Here is a 398-nt window from a genome sequence, read left to right on the forward strand (position 1 = left end):
AGTTGATTAGATCGACCTCAGTACATAACTGGTACTTATTTTATCGATTGCGAAAGAATGGAAAGCAAAGTCGACCTCGGCGGAATTTGAGCTCAGAACGTAAAGACGGACGAAATGCCGCTAAGCATTTTTGTCCAGTGTGCTAACGATTATACCAGCTCGCCGTGTTAATCAACGACGTTAATATTGTTTTCTGTATCAGGCGGCGAGCTGGCAGAATCGTTACCGCGCCGGGCAAAATGCTTAAGTTGACTTTACGTTTCATCCTTTCGGGGTTGATAAAATAAGTGCCAGTTGAATCCTGGGATCGATGTAATCGACTGACTCCCTTACTCCAAAATTGCTGGCCTTGTGCCAAAACTTGAAATGAATATTGATATCTGTATAGGTATGCAATT

Source organism: Octopus bimaculoides, chromosome 2, assembly GCF_001194135.2.
Source record: "Octopus bimaculoides isolate UCB-OBI-ISO-001 chromosome 2, ASM119413v2, whole genome shotgun sequence".
Classification (NCBI taxonomy): Eukaryota; Metazoa; Mollusca; class Cephalopoda; order Octopoda; family Octopodidae; genus Octopus; species Octopus bimaculoides.